Raw genomic sequence first — 22361 nt, 5'->3', positions numbered from 1 at the left:
AGAATAATAAAGGGAATTAGCCCAATGTGTCTACCTGCCTGGTCCTAAAACAGCACAAGGTACATAAAGCATACGGCATGTCCGAAGACCAACCAACACTGGTCGAACGGAAGGTGCCTGCATATAAAGGAGCACCACCATTCATTACACTCGTTTGATATGATTAGACATGCTTCGATGGAAAGGAAAACAAGAAAATAAACCGAATCGGACGGGCTCTGCCGATGTCGATGTGGTAGCGTAGCTTAACGACGCAAGTGGTCAAAGGGCTTCCAGTAGTGATTCTATGGATCCCGAGCACAGTTTGGCAGAAGATAAGTTCCATGTGTCGGTCCAACAAAGACCGAGATTTTCAACCACATGAAAATGAACTCAATACAATTGCAAAACGAATGATAGGAAAAAAAAAGTACTCGGTCGGACTCGATTATCCGGAGTATCAATTTTTTTTTCACTCCGGATAATCGAATCCTCCGGATAATCGAATCACTAGAAAAAAAATCAAATCCGCAATTAAATGACGAAAAACTTATGTTTTATTGTATTTGCAGTGGAGTAGTTAGGAATTATTTAGAAAAAATCCTGATTAATCCGCCTAACGGAATCTGTGACTTTCTGGTGTATTATAGAAAATTGTATTTTTCTCATAACTTTTGAATCCATAGTCCGATCCAGCCAATTTTAATATGAAATGAAGAGACAGGATTCCCATTCGAATCGAACTTGTTGGTTGAGAATAGGTGCCAAAATAATAACTAGACTATTTGCGCATTTTTTGTACAAAAAATAGTGTTTTGGCCATTATTTCTGAACCTAAAGTTTGTTCTAGTCAATTTTCAACAGAAAGCTATGAAAGTTTTGAGTCAATTGACCGATCTATCCATTTTTCAATAGAAAACATTGTAAAGGCTCCCCCAGTCCTGAGTGATTTCATCGCCACAACGACGAAAATTAATCGCCGCGATTTTATCGTTGGGTCGCTCTAGGCAATGTTCCAGTAACTCTTTCACTCCAACGGCGACAGAATCGCATTCGCCAAGCGTTAGAATCCGTTAGATTTTTCCGTCACATGTGTTAGGGGGGACCTTAAAGGATTTTCCATTAAATGCAACCGGTCGCAAGCAAATTGGATGAGGATAATTACCAAAAAATGGGTTATGTTGTGTGCACTCAAACCCACATACAGTGCCCCAAATTCGCCGACCATCGGTATATAATACTATAGATCTCCGAGCCATCTAAAGTATGCTTGTTTTTGGAGTGAACATATAGCCTTTCGGTACACTTCGTATCCGAGGTAGACGAAAAGGGGTCTTCAGAATAAAAAATCATAAGGGTTGTGTACAAGACACGACCGCCCGACGTAAACTACGTAAAACAGTTTGGTGAAATGAAGAATCTAGTGCCAGTGCAAGAATACATGTTTGCAGCAGCTCTCTACAATTCGCGCTCGTTATTCTGCTACGAACGGCAATGTAATTCTGCTACGACGTCGTACTTTGAAGAAATTCTTCTCGCCTCAATATTCCTATGCTTAAAATGGTGTCCATGAGAAGAATCTTCCTTTGTATAGAATGGAAGCCTTGAGAAGAACCGATTTTTCCAATATCCCATATGTTTTTGGAATAAAATTTGCTCAGCAACTCCGCCGATGCTTAGAGATGTCGTAAAATCTCGATTAATCGATTAGTAACCAATCGATTACTCTCGATTCTTGACGATTATTGAATCGATTCATCGTTGAGTAATAATCGAATCAAAATTAATCGATTATCATAACGATGAATCGATTAATTTGGAGTAATCGAAATCTAATAGTTGTCGTAAAATCCCGATTAATCGATTACTCTCGATTCTTGTCGATTCTTGAATCGATTAATCGTTGGGAAGTAATCGATTTAAAAATTTATCGATTATCACAACAAATAATCGATTAATCGAAGTATTCGATTAATTTGCGACATCTCCACCGATGCTGGGACCGCTCTCCGCGATATTTCAAATGAAATGCCACGCGCGCGGGGGAAAGCAGTTTTCTTATAATCAATAAAGATGACCCATTAGTTCCGCCTCTTTGTTGTCCGGTATGACTGCAAATATTGTGTACCCGTCACACACTTACTAAAGGGGCGTGACTACAGGTTTAACTTTATTGATTACAAGAAAGCAGCTCTTCCGCGCGCGCGAGCCATTTCGTTCGAGATGTCGCGAAAAGCATTGGGGAAAAAAAGTTGGGGATTTATGAACGGGATTGATTATTTTTGAATTTTTCACCCGGTTTGGAAAGAAATAACATTTTCAATAGTTTGCCGTTGATAATGAATAGTTTTAATACAATTAGCAAATTGGTGGAAAGTTTCCGGATCTATTAATAACAAAATCTCGAAAATCCGTCGAAAGATAAAGTCGCCATTACCGTTTGAAATCTTACATGATTTCGTGACGGTCCCCAATTTGGAAATTTTCATTCTGCACCCTGTATCCGAGGCTTCCCCTTAGACATAGTTAACGTCAAAATGCGCGAACAAAAAACACGTCCGTACGTGCTGCTGTCTCGATCTGGAATGGGCCACACTACAAAAATTCCACACATTTTTATTGGCAAAAATCCATTAATGTAATTCATGATTCTAATTAGTGCACACATAACCACTCTCCACGCGAAGTACAAATATAATCTATAATCAAATAAAATGTATGTTTGGTCTCTAATATGCAGTTATTGAATTTATGTGTGGGTACAAATTGCATATATTTGGGTCGCCAAATTGCAAAAAATTATGTGTGCGACAAATATATTCAATATAAAGAATTTTTTCGGTGCACGCGCGCGCGGGAGAGCAGTTTTCTTATAATCAATAAAGATGGCTCATTAGTCCCGCCTCTTTGTTGTCCGGTATGACTGCAAATATTGTGTAACCGTCGCACACTCACCAAAGGGGCGTGGCTACAGGTTCAACTTTATTGATTACAAGAAAGCAGCTCTTCAGCGCGCGCAAGTCATTTCGTTCGAGATGTCGCGGAGAGCAGACCTTCGGCATCCGTGGAGCTCCTACCGGAAATTTCATTCCCGGCGATGGTGTGGGTCGCGCGGTCGTCGTCATTAACATTAGCAACGCACAGTTTAAATTTTCTTGTATGATGTTGGAGGAATGACGGCTTTGGCAGGTTCTGTTCTATTATTGTCAAGGGGGTTTTTGTTGACCAAATTTTATGAAATTTGGCCACAATATTCTTTGATATGCTATGATATGATATGATATTTGATATGAAGTACTAACGATCGGCTACCATCAATGAAAGTGCCTTTATAAGGTGACTCGGGGAGGCACTACGCACCGTGTTATTTTTCCTATCTTTTGTCTCTTTCTAACATTGTCACCTCGTAATTTTGGAGTAGCGTATTTCGGTTTTCAGTTGTTTGATGTAACTGTAAATGTATCAGCATGTAGATTGCGAGTAAGCACGCGCCAGTGATACTTCTTCAAAATCATATTTGTGTTGGAAAAAAAATGAAGCATTAATGATAATCAATAGTATCAATAGAATTGGCAAACTGCTGAAGGGTTTCCGAATCGATTGATAAGCAAATGTCGAAAATAAGTTAAAGACGCTATTAGCGTTTGAAATCTATCCTAGTTTTTGAGACAGTCTCGAATTTGGAAATTTCCGTTTTAAACCCTGTATCTGAGTCTTCCCCTTAGACGAAGTTTACGTCAAAAAATCTGTAGCAAACATCAATACTGACGCCATACACTTTTTTTCAGTCCTAATGCGAATCAATTGTTTGCATGATCTCCTTCCGATACTTGCTTGGGATTCAACTACCGACGTTAGCGTTGCGCTTTGAATAAAGTTCATCTCGGAACCGATTTCTTTTACAATCAACAGGAAAAATACAAAATTAGTCTGGCGGGAAAATTTCATATTGTGCCGACAACATCCAAATCGTTGCAAACGCCACATTAGTGAATAAATTGCTGTAGCAATCTTCCGATGACAGCCTATGCTCGGACCGGCACTAATGTTATGATTCCGCTACCGATGCCAAACAATTATGCTTTGTTCTATGAAAAAAGTTCGTCTAATATCAACATTCTCAATCACTAAAATCATACAACTCCGAATTACGCTAGAAAATTTCACCGAAGAATTTTCCAGTTCCTAACGGTTGCACTTTAGGAAAATTATTTAAACTTAACCTTCCTCCCAAATATAATGATGGTCCTGAAAAGAACCGATTAATTGCCACTTATGTGCCTTATCAGCAGCCACTGGGATGCGCGACCGCCATCCGATGATTCGGCTCAACGAACGCCGTCGATTGCCAGATCCGCCAAAGATGGGACAATGATGTGCTGCTGCTTCCACGACCGCCACCACCACCGACCGAAAAAATTTCATTCGCTCCTCCACACCGCTGAGACAACCGTTGTCACTGGGACCGCTTCTGGAGGCCCTGGTCCGCTCGCCGTGACATCCAGAATGAAAATGACGCGCGCACGCGAAACACGAGGCTTTTTATACACAGGGAAAACGAAGCAGTGGATCAAAAGGCCCGTACCTTACTGCAATCTGATGTCCGTGTTGGGGATTTATGAACGAAATTGTATTTTTCACCCGGTTTGGAAAGAAACAACATTTTCAATAGTTTAACGTTGATAATCAATAGTATCAATGGAATTGGCAAATTGCTGGAGAGTTTCTGAATCGATTGATAAGCAAATGTCGAAAATCCATCGAAAGATAAAGACGCTATTAGCGTTTGAAATCTATCCTAATTTCGTGACGGTCTCGAATTTGGAAATTTCGGTTTTACACCCTGTATCTGAGTCTTCCCCTTAGACGTAGTTTACGTCAAAAAAATAGTCAACGATCCGCACATAAATAACCATTTACAGGACCTTGCAAGATTTTCCCGTAGAAATTTGCGATTTTTGCGTTACGAAATTAATGGATTATTCCTCAAAGGGTGATATTCTGCAAGATAAATTCCCTTAGAAAAACTCCAATTGTAAGCACATTGGTGCTGATGGAGCATTTTGACTTGTTTTACACATGAACTTCAGTGACAATTGTACTAGAACGAAGCGTTTTATCACAACGTCGGTGGGGGAAATAGTTCTCTGCCCCTTTTCGCATTTGTATCAGGTGACGAGCAATTTGTTTTCATGTCTTGTTATGGTAAAAAAAAAGCCTCATGCTTTATGTCCATCGTTTTTAATTTTTAATTGAGAGCAAATTCTGCAACCCATGTTATGGACCCAAACACATCGTTTTATGGTGGCGAGGTTGCGTTTTCATTTGTCGAATGAGCGACTGTTTTGTCTCAAATGCAATAGCTTAATTGGCAATCGATTAAGTAATTGCCTGAAAAAATAGGAAACGGACTTCCACGGAAAAGTTCTTGAAGCGAAAAGTTTGTGGACATATTCTAAAGAAAATAATTGATTCATGAAAATAAAATTAATTATGTAGAACACCCCTATTTCAGTACCTCCCATGCAAGCTATGTTCATACTTCCTCAAATAATCCTATTTTGTAGGAATATAACAATAATATAATAATTTGAATTCATGAAGTTGATATACAAGCCTATAGTCAAATTTCAATATTCAAAACAACCCCTTTTTCAACCCCCTCCTTCAACATAGATACGTCTCATTGTTAAAATAATCATATTGCATATTATATTATTAAAAATAAGAATTTAGAATAAAAAACATTCGAAGAAAAAAAAATACTCCGGATAATCGAGTCTAAAATTCCGGATAATCGAACCCCGGATAATCGAGTCCCCGGATAATCGAGTCTCCGGATAATCGAGTCCGACCTGTAATGATTATAATACGGTGTGTAGTTGGTAGATGGAGCAATAGGTAAGCAAATACTACCATAATATTATCCTTTAAACGGTTTCAGTCTTTTTTACAATACATATGTACAATCGTAGTTTTCTTTGTCACCCGGGGGTGGTAGACCGGCATCCATGAATCATCCAGGCTCAGCAGGCACCATTATCAGCAGTGAACTCTCCTAAGAAGGTAATTAGGAAATTCACCCAAAATTGCATTGGAAATTCTGTCAAGAATATATCCAAAAATGCCTTCAGGGATTTAAAACAAACGATTTTTTCCAGAAAATTATTTTAATATTCCAACAAAAAATCCATCGACGTTTCTTCCTTTTGTTCTTCGACCTTTTGACTCAAATTTTTTGTTTCGACCTTTTGACCCTTCGACCTTTTGTCCTTTCGACCTTTTGACTCAGATTTTTTGTTTCGACCTTTTGTCCATTCGACCTTTTGACCCTTCGACCTTTTGTCCCTTTGACCTTTTGTCCTTTCAACCTTTTGACCTTCGACGTTTTGTTCTTAGACCTTTTGACCTTCGACCTTTTGTCCTACAACCCCTGTCGGTATCGTAAGGGTGTTTTTTTCTTGTTGATAAAAAAGGGTTAATGAAAGAGGAGGATTCGCTGCTTCCTTCAGTAGTGTTGGATTGCGTGGGTGGGCTCAAAACAGCCCACCAGCGACGTGAGAAGATCTTGTTTACAAAAGCAGTTTCGCCCTTTTGAAATGTTGATGCCGAATTGATTGTTGCACCACCAGTTTTGGGTTCTTTCAACAATTACGTAACGCTAAATTTGATGATTTTGGACTCCCACCCTTCCTCTCGTTATACTTTTTGTATGAAGGGCTTAATTTTTTTAGAACGATCTTAACATTCGGCCTGACCCTCTCCCTTTCCCTACAGCATTACGTGATTTGTAAAAGGCCCCTTTTAAGTTTACATCTTTGTTTCCAGTTGATAATAACTACAGAAATGAGTAGAAAAGAGTACGGGATAAAAATTGATTTTTGTGTCATTTTTTTTACCACGGAAGACTTTATACCCATCAGTAGAATGCAAGCCATATTCAAAGCCTTTGATCGTTTTGAACGACGGGCGGTGCTTCCCATCGATTCAATCCAACCGATCCAGCCACACAGCCAAAACATTCCGGTTTATATTAGTTTTTGCAGTCTCAGCCCTATCTCTGTCTTCCGGTCGTTGGGTCTTATCGGATGTTTTCGAAAGCGCACCAACGATGATGGTTCGTTGTCCAGTCTGTGGATGGTTTGTGTGGTATCGGGTTAAGCAGATATTTTTTACAGTCCATCCTAGAGGGATTTGGCGCTTTGGCAAGTCAATCGGGATCGCCGGCACTCGATTTCTGCTTCATACAGCTGGTCCTGATTCGGTTTTTCTCATTTTAATGTAATAATCCGGCGGGAGCATCGACAACGACGGCAACCGCATACACGGACAGCAGCTGGTAGATGGATGGGATGAAAGCATTACATAAAGTAAATTGCTTTTTAAATATTTTAAAACACTCCGTAATTAATTTCCAGAGTGGCTTGAATGAGTCTCTTCTGCTACCGAGGTGGGTGTGCCGATGTGGTCGATGAACGGAATTAAGTAGTAAATTTAACAGAGTTGGGTTCATTAAGCTGCTGAGTACTTGTTCCGTTCGTTTTTGTCCACTTTTGAATGATTACCGAGAGGCTCAGATGAAAAAATAATCGAAGGGTGGCAGTTTTTCAATTATGTAAATGATCATAAAAGGAAGATTATGAAAAGGCAAACAGTTATAAGCCACAATGAGCACAATCCTTTTACGTACGTAGAGTTTGACAGTATTCCGAAGCCAAAAGGTACATTGAGACTTTATTATTATTGTCTTTATTTTAGAGGCTTTCAGCCCTAGGCTGGCTCACCTCTTGATCACATTGAGACTGTGTCTCATTTCCCGATTTAATCTCAAACTTAACTTTAAAGTAATAGCTCAATATTAACCATCATCAGGGTGACAATAGGTCTAGGGAGTGAGAATGGGTCATCGCTCTCACTGACAGTCTAGGGGTCGTATAATAAAATCGTTCAAAAAGGTCTCTTATAATTTTATTTTCTTGACCTTAAATACATTCAATCGTTTTTACAGGCGTTTCAAGTACATAGTTGAAACATAGGTTCATTCTCACCCCCATTTGATCCATTGTAACTCCCGATGACGGTACCGAATAAACCTGCACATAGTGAAGATAACTTTTAATATGATGCATGCACGGCCAGCACCATTATTGGTTTTTTGAAAAGATGAAAAGTACGGTCATGACAAGTTACCTCATTGCTTTAGCGCGTCGAGTGATGACAAATGATCGCCATTTATTGTTGTCTATCCGATTTCTGTTAAATCGACAAGATACGTCCCCGTCAATTCGCCAAAACAAACAGTGTGTGTCTGTAATCCTGATCCTGAATATGAAATTCCATTCCTTGATAGGTCACCCATCCCGGCGGAAGGGATCCTGAAACGAACGTTATGACATCACATGAAACTACCCAAAAATGCTTAAGTAAAACTTTGCTCGTTTGAGTTATGACAATTGATTTTTAGGTAACTCCAACCTAGTCGACAGCAAAATATGATAATCGAAAAACGGTAAGTGACATCCATAGAATACTCAATAATAAAACATGCTCAGGGTACTCCCATGAACATTCGAAATTCGTGACTCCGACTTACATAATAAATTTTTGAACTTTTCAAAGCTACAAGAAATTCTATTCAAATGGGTTCGTAAAGAACACCTTGATTAAAGAGGCAATATTTAAATACAACACTTAAACTATTTAAGTGTAAGAGTAGGTACGTGTTTTCTATGCAAAATACATGTTTCTCCCCATCCAAACACGTCCATCGAGGAACTGAACCGTCCCGGTCCCGGCGATGTCATATTTGCATTCCTCTACAAATGGGCGGTTTTCGCGAGCACACACCGGCACCATCGTGCTGCTAACGATATAGAACCGAGTCCTGTGTGCTCTGGCATCGACACGATAGTGGTAAAATAATTAGTTTTCACATTTTGTGTTTGTTTGTTCGGCGGATAGCGCAGTGCTCTATCCTGTGTTGCTGTCGCGTCGTCGTCCTCGTCATCGCACAGTAGTTGGGATGGATCTGATTTAATAACGATGCAAATAGGAGTTTTTTTTCTATCAGTTCTCGTGGTGTGATTTTTTTTTTGATCGAAGCAGGCTCTTCGCGCGGTCGGTTGACAGCATATTTTTCACCTTTCGTTTTCGCTGAAGTTTTTTCTCGATTTGGCTGGTGCTACGCCACCAGGGACAATGTTGTTCTATTTTTTCGGGTCTCGTCGGTGTAAGGGCTCAAGATTCTGCGGAGTGCGCGAGTGTTAGGCAGTTTTTTCCAGAATAGTACAAGTTCTCTTGTTGGAAAAAGTAGGAAGCAGATTTTACGTCCTGCCGATTGTTGGAAATTTCGAATTACTTACATATTTCCAAGAAAAAAAATAATTTTATGAGTACGCGACTGTCAGGACCTAGAGAAGGGTGAATCATATTGTGGACGAACCAGGCTCATTCAGAAATTAGGAAGCTATTCAATGGATCAAGCAATGCGGTGATTGTTCCGATTTACGCCTCCGTCGAATAAACTAAATCATCTGCGATTCCAAGAGTCAGATATGTAAAGAAGCATTCAATCTATCCGATATGATTCTCAGTGGTACTCTGGATATGTCGGTAAGTTGTAAGAGTGTCCAATCCTGGCTTCAGATATTGGCTCGCAAGGTAGGTGTATGCTTTCTTCAGTTATACATACATTTTATTGATATATTCATTAGTGCGTTAACTACATGTTGTTGCTGAATGTTGTCACAGGCCCGAGGTAATTGTCATAGTAAACGACGCGAAAGTTCTCGATCGATAGGTCGGTATAGATTGCATTCATTATTGCTACTGCACCCAAATTATTGCTTGCGGTTTGTGGTATAACGAACTTTAAATGATATTATTCTTGCACGATTGTCATGATGCATAGTTAGTAATAATTTTAACTTTTTAGGCAATTTGGCACGATATTCCACTATTAAGGAAATTATTTATGGCCGTATGAAAAAAATGTGCTATTTCGAGAACTCATGTAAAAACAATCCATACCATTTCGAGAATCCGTGCAATTAAAATCGTTTTATTTCTAGAATCCGTGTAAAAGACGTGCAGAAAATATACGTGTAAAAATGACCGGGTCTTTATGAAAATGGGGAATGCGTTTCGTGTAAAAATAAATCAGTGTGATATATAAATATGCGTTAACATAATCAGGATAACGATTCCAGGTACGAAAAATATGCAGCTATTGTAAGTTGGTATGTTGTGGTTAGTATGTGGTATATTTTCATCGTCTTTTGGCTTTGCGCTTGCTTTTCATCGCTTTTGTTTCTTTTTTTTTCGTTCCAGAGGGCGAGTAAAGGCGCTTGAACCTAGGCTTGTATATACGCTGATGGACATAAGTATTCGTCATGTTTTCATAGTAATCTGTGTGGCTTCACAAGAATACTTTTGTTCACCAGTGTATAAGCCAGGGCACTAGACTAAAAACTGTGTCCCATCCCAAGACGTCGAGGACTCAAGGAGTGTACATTAATCTTCTTAGCAAAGTCACTCCCAACGATTTATCAATCATCACTTAGTAACGGAACGGTTGGTACGAGATGTCCCCGTTCTATATCTTGAATGTGAAATCAAGTTAAGCATTGATATTCACAGTAAATTTAAATAACGCTGCACAGTAGGCCTGGCCGCTTTTATGTTTGAACTACATTTATGATGTGCTTCAAACATAAATATTGACAAGAAAATTGATAGATGTAGTCGAATCTATCACTTTCCAGGATTCTGTCACGAACTGGCTGTGTATGTGTAGACTAGACTAGACTATCAGTTCTCGTGGTGTGATTTTATAGCCATATGGCAATTTTCATTTCACGCGATGGATAGGACGACGATTGCTTTAACGGTTAAAGCGATGTTTGCCTTCAGATGACAGACAAGTTAAGGTAGTGCTTCGATTTTGCGCTCATCCCATACATCATCGTCGTCGGAAGTTAACTCATTCCTGTCCATTCCGTTCTGCGGAAGCCTCCCAATATCTTAATCGAAATCTAAATGGAACAAATCAGTGGGAAGGGCCGTAAATCCAATTTGGCAAAGAGTATTTCATTCATCCCCATCAATCGATTGTCCACTTGGTTGGTTCGGATTATAGTGCAGATACCTACTGGGTGAATCCCGTTGGAAGATGAAGGATAGACGACCACAACATTGTGGAGAAAGGTGATTGCTGGAGACATCTCCCGGAATGAAAAGGGTCACTTTACTTATTCGATGGATTGCTTTCCCTTTCGTCAAGAATGAAATGGAAGGAGACCAATAAACGACCATTTTGCTGTTTCGGGGGTTCAAATGAATGACAATAATGTGCTAGGACGAGTAAGACTATCTCAAATCTTTACTTCGAGGTTGTTAGAAAAGGTTGTGCAAGGATGACCGGGATGCCGAAATACAGAGTGCACTATGTGTGTATCCATACTAATTGGGGCCTTTTAAGGAAACGTTTATAAAGCAAATACATTTTGTTTCAGGCGATACTAAATGAAACACCCAACCAAGGGCCTAATCGCGCATCTCCTTTCGACAGCTCTTTCGTATGGCAGTTTGCATGGTTTGCTCGTTTCGAGTCGAGGTGCGCAATGCCACCCCAGGTGTTAGGTGCACCCGATCCAACCTTTTTTGTACATTTTGGGGCCCCCACATACTGTCGGCTCCGGGGCCCCCTTCCGGCTAAATCCGGCCCTGCTCACAAGTTTCATTACCCCAAAATATGATCCCATGCAAAATTTGAGCTCAATCGGACATAATTTAGGGGTGCCCAAAATTCATCAAAGTTTTGAAATTTTTACCCATGAAAATTTTCCCAAAATTTCGAAATTAGAATTTTTGTTTCTGATGCCAAATGACTTAAAAATGCATTAAACGTCAAGATCTGGTGTCATTAAAAAAAATTTGAAAAAAAATCGTTTTTCTTTCTTAGAACATTTTTGGGACACCGGGTGATACGCAAACGTTTTCTTAGCCAAAAATATTCCCCTATGCAAGCTTTGAGCTAAATCGAACATGATTTAGGGATGCTCAAAATCAATCAAAACTTATTTTTTTTTTTCATTCTAGCTTTTCAAATTACCAGTATTTATTTGAACTTTAGAAGTAAAAGCAGTCACACTGTTTATTATTATTATTTTGCATAAAATGGAGGATATTCTGTTTGTTGGGGAATATTTGTCATTGTTTCCCAAGTCATCTAATTTGCCGTCGTATGGTGAAGTTCTTCGTAAGTTCATGTTTCATTTGTGAGCTGAGAAGCAAACTGCCAAACAAATAAAAACGCAAATAAAAACAGAAGCATTGATAGCTGTATGGAAAGGAAAACAAATTAATCAAGTGAGTGGTAATAGGGCAATTGAATTTAAAATTTTGCGTTACCATAAAAATTGGAGAGATCTACAGAAAAATAGGCTGCTAATGTCGACGACTGAACTTGAGAAGAGGCAATACTTTTCTGATTCGATGGGAGATTTATTCGACAACTTCAAGTAGTGTAAACCGAAGAACAAGTTTGAAAAGCAAGCAATGCGCTACTTGCAAGAACAGTGACAGCGGACCATCACTCAAGAAACGAATACACGTGGACCCACAGATACTATTTCATGCAGTGACTGCAAGGAAGAATCCTGGAGACACGAATGAACCGTACCTTACAGAAAATATCTCGACCAGTAGGTACCTTTGAAAAAGAAAAACCATTGCAAAGTTAGTGACCGAAATGCAGTTTTTTTTAAATTTCGTCTATCGCTAAATCCTTGGAAACATGACGTTTTGACATTATGGTTGAACAAAGAGTCTGTCAGATAATCAAGGAAAGGAATTCGTGTACAAAAACAAATCGAACTGGAAGCCACATTCAAGCCACAAGCAAACCTAACAGTTCACTGGGATTCAACGCTGCTTCCTAACATTTCACCCTCTAAGGCGCTGGAGAAATCTGAGCGTTTGATCATAATTGCTTTCGAAAATTATTAGCTGTTCCGCCAATCCAAAATTCAACAGGGATAGAACAAGCCACAGCGGTATATAATGCGATTGTCGATTGGGATCTTGAAGACAAGTATGTTTTGTGTTAATTTCTTTATTTAAAACTGTAATAATAATTCATATATTTTTCTCTTCAAGGATTATGTTCACATCATTCGACACAACTGCATCAAACACCGGACGAAAAAGAGGAGCGTGTAAACATGTAGACAAAATGTTTAAGAGACAGCTAATTGGGCTTTCTCTAGGCATCACATTCATGAACTTTTAGTAGGCAAGGCATACAAAGTCCAACAATCCGAAACAAACGAAACAGTCCAACAAACGAAAATTCACAATCTCCGAATGTAGAAATTTTTAAGCAATTTCAGACGGAATGGCGCGCCTAGAAAAAAGTTCGTATCACTCAGATATGAACGATACATTCGTTAAATCATCAATAACAGAAAACGAGAGAAGTTCCTTATTAGAGTTTTTTGGACGACAACTTAAAGAGCAACATCACCGCGAAGATTATCAGGAAGTTATCCAACTTGCCATAATATTTTTGGGTGGAAAACTTGATGGAAAATTGCAAATTAGAGCTCCTGGTGCTTTCCATAATGCAAGGTGGATGGCAAAAATTATTTACTCTTTAAAAATGTTCATTTATAGCAGTGCTGCCCAACGTACGGCCCGCGCGCCGGATGCGACACTCGGCTCCACTTTTGTGGCCAGTAACGTGTAAGAAAAATAACCTCATATTCGGCCCGCCAGCTTGTCTATCTGGCTCGAGAAGTTTTTTTTATTATTCACTAGCAGACCCGAAGAAACTTCGTGTCGCCTTAAATTGATTTATTCTCTGATTAGTTCTCAGGTTATGCAGAAATTAGTGTTTCATTTGTGTGAGAATTGTGTGTGTGAGAATTGAGAAATAAAATTTGAGACTTAAATATTGTGCAATTAATCCTTCATACTTCCCATTTTCTTCTTCCTTCTTCAATCTTCCTTTTTCCTTTTACTTTCTTCCTTCTTCCATCTTTCATCTTCCTTCTCCCTTCTTACATTTTCCTCCTACTTTCTTTCTTTTCCCTTCTTTCTCCTTCCTTTATTCTTATTATTTCTCTTCCTTCTTCCTTATTCTTTCTTTTCATCCTTCTTCCTCGACCTTTCTACTTTCTTGTTCCTTCTTTTTGTTTCTTTTGTCCTATATCACACCACTCACTTGTCACTTCTAAACATCTTGCTTCTCACTATCCAATTATCATCTCTCTTTTCTCACTTGATTCTGTTTTTCTCACTACTTCCTATTAATTCTCACTTCTCAACCATCACCATCAATTTTCAATACGAAATAATGGGACAAGATTCTGCATCGAATGAAACTTGTTGCGAGCAAATCAGCTAAGAGTAAGTGCCTAAAAAGTGAATGAGAATTTTTCCTGTAAAAAAATTTGGCCGTAACTCCGAAGCCCATAGTCACCCAGTCCCAGCACATGCACACACAGACATCACTTCAATTCGTCAAGCTGAGTTGATCGGTATATAACACTATGGGTCTCTGGGACTCCTACAAAAAGTTCGCTTTTGGAACGAACATATAGCCTTTACGTACACTTTGTATACGAGAAAGGCAAAAAGCTACTGTATCCGCAAGCAGACTTCGTCAAAGCGATCGGGTGCCGCTAAAAGCGCACAAGCCCAAGTCCAGGTGTGGAACACTAAACAAACCTGACACGACGACCCTCCTGCGAGACAGGAAGCTTCCGCAGGCCCAGTAAGCCGCCTGTAAAACCATAAATTACGAGCGAAATAAGAGATAAGAGCTTTGGGATGACTTCAGCTAAGCGGATCGGATTAGTTATTAACCCGCCGGTTGTGTAGACCACCCACCACGGTTGTATCTGTATCGGTTGTGACGAAATCAAGGTACCTGAAAAAATGTGTGTACTTGGGTGACCACTGGTGACCGCCGAAAACGATACCAAATACCGTGTAACAGATCCAATTGAATACAAATCGTCTCGAATATCTTTCTACTTTATAACTGGATATCCAGAAGCAAATGTACACATGAATCGATATTAATTCATTTCCGTTTACATTCTACGAACAAAATTCCACAAGTAAGCCAAAAAGGCGCTTGGTGCGGTTTGGTTGTCGGGTTTTGTGTTTTTGGACGGGGATTCAAAATATATAAAAATCTCATTTTGGGTAAAAAAATGTGACATATGCAGTTTCTCAAACAAACGGTGCAATTATTCTAACATTCTGTTACAATTGGAAATAAACGGAAAGCTTGCTTGCTTTAAATAATCAATTTATTCCTATCACATTGGCAACCCGGTAATTAAGACGAACGTCTACCATAGAACCTAACCTCTGCCGTAGAACCTAACCCAAACCATTGCTCATGAATACGTGACAAGTGCAGATGTATACTCGGCTTGCAGTGGGCGAGGGACGTAAGGACGTGATTGGCGCCGTAATTGACCATTGAAAAAGTTTACAACTCTCGGACTTTGCACAATTAGAATGGAAAGTAACTCCCATGCTCAATCGATTGGTTCCCTGTGTAACTACGATTGTTCTGATCAATCACGGAGTAGCAACTGCGAAATGTATGTACGGTCATCAAACTCCAGTTTAGGCTTCTTATGAATGAAAAAAGTAAACAACTCGAATTGGAACTGCTTTCAACGGTTCAATTGGAAACAAGATGATGTCTTCGCCGATCTCTTATTCTAGTATTTGTAGTAAACATACTTTTTCCGTTTTATATTGTTTATATTTTTTTGTATTTTTGAATTTCTTTTTATCGTTATTTTTCTTTTCTAGTAAAAGGACAGCATTTATGTTGGTAAGACGACTGGTTTTCAAAACACATTATTATAAATTTGTTTTGCAACCTTCTCTACTAAGAGTCACACTCTGTTGACGACTTTCGTTCTCCTTCTTTCTTCTTGCTCATCCCGTCGTCCAATATTTACACTTGATATTTGTTGCTTGAAATTGCAAAAAGCAGCAAGCAGCCACTAGTGGAGATAGACATCTACATCAGAGTGCTTCTATACGTGAACTCCTTCTAACAGGAGACGTTATTGAGCTGGGGTGGGTGGCGATGAGGACCGCGTGTCTGGAGATACATACACATAGTGCAAGTGTAAAATATTCACACAAAAATAAAATATTCCAGCTGAAAGGGGGTGGACCGATTCTAACATTGCTTTCGTTGGTGGAAAATTTGGTCTGGCCTTTGTGGGTTGCGAGAAACGTCCCTCGAGTCCGAAAGGCAAAGGGCAATCCGAAACAAAAACTGTCACATTCTGTGATAGTCACAGTCTGAGAGTCACAGTTTCTTTGAGGGGTTTCGTGAAGTATTTATCATGCACTGTGGTCAAAAATGGTGTATTATGTGGTGTTGAGTAAGTTTTTATGCTTTATTTGTATCGGCCTTATTTAACTCTTTTAGTGGAATGTCCTCTCCAGTCAAAAGTAGAGTTTAGTACTATTCCATTTAATTCCATCGCGTTGTAATCTTTACAGATTCTCAAAGTTCTTAAGTGAAGAACTGAATTCATTTCAAAATTCACAGAAAATAAGAAAAAAATGTAAGGTCGTCTTCATTGTCTCGTACGTGACTCGATATCTGCCAATTACAACGTGGTGGAATTGAAAGGAATAGTACTAGTACTAATAGTACTAATTGGAACTTCATTCAAGATGGAAAAATGTCTGACAGAACGATTGAAATAAAAGTTTTTTGTCTAACTCTACCATTAGGACAGTTATTTCCACTTTATGTTGCTACCTAGACCGTTGTACAATGTGCTGTTTGTCGCACGATTCTATTATGTGGTCTTGCACACAATCGAGATCACAAAACCATGCCGAAAAAAAGCACATTTCATTCCGAAGTGCACCAACGTTTAAAAGCATACCGAAACGAACCGAGACAGAGAAGAATCCTACATTGAATGTCGCACAAACAGATGAAGTGCTTTTTATTCCATACGCAGCGAAACATTAACCATTTAGACACCCCATCTTTCTTGTCGGAGCTTTTCAGGGTGCAACCTAGCGGACAAGAAGCCTTATGGAAATACCATTTACTGCTGGCTGCCATCGGGCTCCATGGTGTTCCATTATGGAGAAGCAGAAGGATTCAGCAGCATTTATGTGTCTTTTCACTGTATTTTATGAGTATTGTTTTCAGACGAGAGGACTTGGCATTCCCTGCTAGACCGAACTGCATGTCTCTCGTCTTTCTGTGGGGAATAGCATGTTTTGAATTTGTGAAGCACGTTCCGGATCCGAGGGACGTATTGCTCTGGGAGTTCCCATTGAGGTCCGTGTTTACTCGATATACTCGGTACTAATCTGCATTTGCGAGCAATTTTCCAATTTTCGATGTGAATGCACTTCGGGCTGGGACCGGACGTTGGTGAGAAGAAGCGAATTGACAGGACAACGTTTGAAGCTTTTTTGAAATCGAATGTAGGATGTTTTCTATACATGGATAATCATTCCTGGGAATGTTTTAATCCGTTTATCAAAATAAAAATCATTTGGCTCTATCCAAGTTAATTGCCTATTTTTCGAGTATTGAACCACTCGACGTGAACATCGGCATCGCTTTTCAATACGTTCACGATCAGCCATTGCGTTGAAAAGCTACACACCCGTTTCAAATCACTCAGAGACTGAGAGAAATTGTATTGCCGTCTCTTTTTCCGTGGGAAAAAAAGAGACGGCAATACAATTTCACTCAGCCTCTGAGTGATTTGAAACGGGCGTGTAGGGCAAAAATTATTTATTGAAATTGAACCAAAAAGATTGATGTTTTGGCTTAATGTCATATTTCGGGTTTTTATATGCATTACGATAGATTGTACTTTGTAGAGTGCGTGATTGATCGTGTTTGTGCGAGGCACGCCAGCTTGTCCGGGAGAACGCGAGGCGGAAAAAAATATTTCTGCATCGAAGAGCAAAAAGTTTATTAGTGCAGGAACGATCGTGTTGTAGATGTTTATCCAACGAAGCACCTTGATTTCGCGTTGGATTGATTTGAAACACATTTTTGTCTTCGTGTTTTTGAAGTAGCTCCGTTCACATTAATCTTGAATTCTTGATAAATCTTATCTTCTCAACTAACAAACTATTCCCGTGACGCTCACGGAGATGCGGAGGATTTCTTGGTCTCTTGTAGCAATGAGTGTCCTAAATTGGCTATGACGACTCCAAATCATGTACAGTTAGAATAACTTTCTAATCCTAATTGGTGAGCTGTGTATATTTGTTGTTTCTCGGCCAACCATGATTAGCAACTACGATGTGTTCAGTCAATCAAACTAAGCTAAGCATTACGATAGTTTATACTTTGTATTAATAATAAACACCCTAAAGAGAGTAAGCGATATGAAAGTTCTTATTTTAAAATGGACAAAGACCGCAGTAAACCTACCAAAACGTCCTTTAAACCTGACATCGATTTGGTTGATCGCCATTTGGCTGAATTCCGTTCGGCTGAACAAATCATTTCGTCGAATGCCGTTTGGCCAGATAGTTTAAAGAAAATACCTTAGATTACGAGTAGTGAAGAGTAAAAAATGAGAAGTGAGAAGAACTGAGAACTGAAAACTAAGAAATGACAACTGAGAACTGAGAATTGACAGATGCAAGCTGAGAACTGAGAACTGAGTACTGAGAAATGGAACTGAAAATAGATAACTGAAAACTGATAACAAAGAAATGCGAACTAAAAACTGAGAGCAAAGAACTGGTAATTGAGAACTGAGCATTGAAAACTGAGACCTGAAAACAGAGAATTAAGAATTCAAAGTAAGAATTAAGAACCAAGGAGCGAGAAATGCAAAGGAAGAATTCAGAACTGAGAAGTGGAATAAAAGATAACAGAAGCAAGAAATGATAAGAAAACGATAATAATTCTTTCTGTCTTCATATTCGGTCTTCTTTCTTTTTCTTCCTTTCTTTCTACATGTTTCTTTTTCTGTACTCCTTCATCCCTCTTATTATTTCTTTCTTTCTTCATTTTCCTGCTCCCTTCTTCTTTCCTCTCACACACTTCTTCCTTCTTTCTTCATGTTTCTTTTTCTTCCTTCTTTATTCCTTCCTACTGTCTTCTCTCTCCTTCCGCCTTCCTTCTTTATATTTCTTCTTCCTTCCTTCTTTTCGAATTCTTTCATCCTCCTCCTTCTTCGTTTATTTCTTTTTGTCTCTTCCTTCTTTTTAGATCCTTCTTCCTTCTTGTTTTCTCCTCCCTTTTTCTTCCTTTTTCATTCTTAAATCCTATTTCTTCCTTTCTCCAACCTTATTCTTCTTTTTTTTCTTTTTCCTTCTTCCTTTCCCTGCTTCTTTCTCTCTTATTTGTTTCCTACCTTCTTCCTTATTATTTCATGTTTCTTCTTATTTATCCTTCGTTACTCTTTCGTCATGTTCCTTCTTCCAGCTTCCATTTTCTTTCTTCCTTCTACTTTCTTCTTTTTTCCTTTTTCTTTCTTTCTTGCTCCTTCTTTATTCTTCCTTCGTCTTTCTTTGCTCTTCTTCCTTTCTTCTTCTTTCTTTCTTCTTCCTTCTTCTTTCTTCGCTTTTTCCTTCGTCTTTCTTTCTCCTTTATTGTTCCTTCTTTCCTCTTCCGTTTTCATCCTTCCTCCCTCCCTCTTACTTCATCGTTCTTCCTTTTTCCTTTTTCTTTTTTCCCTTTCCTTCTCCCTTCTTCCTTTTTATTTCTTCCTTCTTCTTTCTTTCTTCTTTTTTTCTTCATCTGTCTTCTTTTTTCTTTCGTTCCGCATTTTCATGTTCCTTCTTCCATCTTCCATCTTCTTTCTTTGTTGTTTGTTCTTCCTTCTTCCTCCTTCCTTCTTCAGTCTTTTTTTTATTTTATCCTATTTCCTTCTTTCTTCTCCCTTCTTGTCTGTTCCTGTACCCGTTTCTTCTTCCATTGAATAGGTAACCTACGGCATGTAGGCAAAGTTACCTGTGTTTTACTGGCTTTGGGACATAAGGTCGAAAGACAAAAGGTCGAAGGACAAAAGGTTGAAGGACAAAAGGTCGAAGAGACAAAAGAACGAAGGGACAAAAGGACCAGTATTGTAACACCACCAACATAATTTAAAAAAAAGTTTTAGTTCAAGTTCAAAACTTTTATTTTTCACAAAGAATTACAGCTCCTCCAGGATCCCAAAGAGGACCATTTGGTTCACCAGTGTTCAAAGTGTAGGTGATCAAGTGCATAAGTCCCTATATATGTTTATGCGGGAAATGCCTTTGATTGGGCCCTAGGGTGGTCGCCTGCGTCCTTCTCCATTTACCCAGAGCCCTTCTGGCTCGGACATTTAGGACAAGTGAAGAACTGGCCTTTATTTGCCAAAATTCACATAATCAATGAAAAATCTTATCTGACGAATCGAAAAGTTTTTCAAACATCAATAAAAATTTAATTTTCAAGAACCCTTGTCGATTGTTGGTCCTAAGTTCACGTAATTACACAATATGAGACAAAAATCTCAACATAAAAGAAGCAAACACTAAAAATAGATAGCCGGTGGACTATTAATAGCAATTAGTGGTGATAACTCTGCGGTTCCGACGTGTTCGTTTTCGAGGATACAGTTATTTGGGATGTGATGGTTATGGTTGTGTTCCTCCAAGAGTAATCCAGCAGCTTTAGCAAATAAACTCTTAATCATGAAAAAGTGTACCGCCGAACGCCACGGGCATTGCAACTCTAAACACAATATGGCAGAAGAGTAACATCATCAACACCATGGTCGTTCATTCAGTTGAATTCTCTGGGGAACATTTTTGACAAACGCCGACATCCCGGTTCGGTGCGCATGGCTGTGCATGGTTCTGGCGGCACTAATGTTTGGCATTTCATACTCATTTTTGATTTATGTCACACACGCACAATTAATTTGTCGATCTGGCACTGAATGAGGATAGCCTGGTGATTTGATTTCTGTTGTTGGGAAGTGTGTACTCGTCGAGGTACATCATGAGTCGTACATGGTTAGAAAGAAGTACCTAATATTAGGTACTTTTCACTCAAATCTGGGGTTCAGTGTGGGAAGCCAAAATTATTATTTTTTAATTGAGTAAAATTGACTTAATATTAAGTCAAATATACTTAATTTTGAATAGAAACTAACCAAAAGCTAGGTAAATTTTACTTGACTTTTGTTAACATGAGATTACTTAAAATTGGGTTCCCACACTTTACTGCCTTTGTTGAGTGGTTTTGCTCTTCATTTTATGACAACTAAGGGAAGAGGGAGGGAGATGCGAGAGAAAAAAAAATATGTACTTTTTTCTAACCGTGTACGCATTCGTTGACGTATATTTCCAGCTCAAATTTATTATATTTCGTTTTGTTGCGATTGATGTTACGGTTGGAAATCGATTGATTCTTGACGCTTGTTTGTCAGGTATGGTTTAGGGCCATTTGGCCGAATAGTTGAAATACGTTCTCTTATTCAGTGTGCGAAGTGAGATGTTCGAAGTTAGAAGTAATAAGTGAATAGTGAAAAGTAGAAGTAAGAAGTGTAGTGAGAAGTGAGAAATAAGAGGATTGAAGTGAGTAGTGAGTAGTGAGAAGTAAAAAGTGTGTAGTGGGAACTAACAAGTGAGCAGACTTGGCATTGGTCATGATGGTGAATAGTATGCTTAGTTTTGTTCTCCTGTTGATCGTCGTCACCAAACGCAACTTTTGCAACCAGAGTGTAAAATAATCGAAATTTTTTGGTGAAGTCCACCTTTCTTTACTTGTCAGCTCACTTCTAGACACATTCAAAGTCGGCTCTGGACTGTCAAAATTTGGTTTAATATTAGTCATTGAATATTAATGCACATTCTACAAATTGATAAATTATAAGAATTCTGAACACATTTTAAATGAGTAAAGTAATTTATCACATAGAACTGAATCCGATTTTCATCCACGAGGCACTTTCAACGGTAAACATCAATATAAACAATGCTTATTATGTTTTTTTACTGCACATAGTAAGCACACTCAGTGACAGTCGAATGAATGAGTTTGTGAAGTAGTCGTTTGACTATGTCATTCTATGTTTTGAATAATCATGCGATGTTTGTCCAAATTCGAACCGAAGTTGCTTCATGAAGATGAATATTTTAAGTTCTGTTAGCAAGAAACTAATTGATATAAACTAAAACTAATATATTTCACAATTTACAATACAAAAATTAAAATAAAAATATACTGAAGGATCAAACTCAGAACCTCAATATCTGATGGCTTAAACGCTAGCATTTGTACCAATTCAGATCCGTGCAGGGTGTGCACTATAACGCTGTGATATAACAAGTAAAACGGTTGTAAGACAAAAGGTCGAAGGACA

The 22361-nt window shown here is 38.8% G+C and overlaps 1 protein-coding gene across 2 annotated transcripts in view; it reads right to left on the bottom strand.

Moving 5' to 3' along the window:
• LOC134227973 (protein tincar) overlaps positions 1-22361 on the bottom strand; it is a 541225-nt gene that overhangs the window by 454138 nt on the left and 64726 nt on the right. The gene's annotated exons all lie outside the window — the stretch shown is intronic.

Source organism: Armigeres subalbatus, chromosome 3 (assembly GCF_024139115.2).
Source record: "Armigeres subalbatus isolate Guangzhou_Male chromosome 3, GZ_Asu_2, whole genome shotgun sequence".
NCBI classification, from domain to species: domain Eukaryota; kingdom Metazoa; phylum Arthropoda; class Insecta; order Diptera; family Culicidae; genus Armigeres; species Armigeres subalbatus.
The sequence above is the reverse complement of the archived record's forward strand: the minus strand, read 5'-3'. Positions and strand labels throughout refer to the sequence as shown.